This window comes from Penaeus monodon, chromosome 22 (genome assembly GCF_015228065.2).
Source record: "Penaeus monodon isolate SGIC_2016 chromosome 22, NSTDA_Pmon_1, whole genome shotgun sequence".
Lineage (NCBI taxonomy): Eukaryota > Metazoa > Arthropoda > Malacostraca > Decapoda > Penaeidae > Penaeus > Penaeus monodon.
In genome coordinates, this window is record NC_051407.1 from 34,431,965 (window position 1) to 34,432,193 (window position 229).

General features: G+C 36.2%; 1 protein-coding gene across 1 annotated transcript in view; it reads left to right on the forward strand.

Annotated features, from left to right (window-relative positions):
* The window catches only part of LOC119587096 (glycine receptor subunit beta-type 4-like), a gene marked incomplete in the record, with an annotated part of 188,116 nt that overhangs the window by 134,583 nt on the left and 53,304 nt on the right, over positions 1-229 (forward strand).

Sequence of the window (229 nt, forward strand, 5' to 3'; positions counted from 1 at the left end):
CCTGTATAAACAGCGTTTACTATTAAGTCAAATTCTTAATCGGTGTATATTAACTGACCCAAAGACAATCTCAAATAACCCTACCTGTGTAGTAGAGAAGAGAAAAAAAATCTGTTACTTACAAACATCCTTATGAAAACGTATCCATAAGTATCTGATGCGCGTACCTTTAACGGGGAACTTTCGTAAAGGTTTAGGCCACGAAAGCATGGAAACGACTTTTATTGCT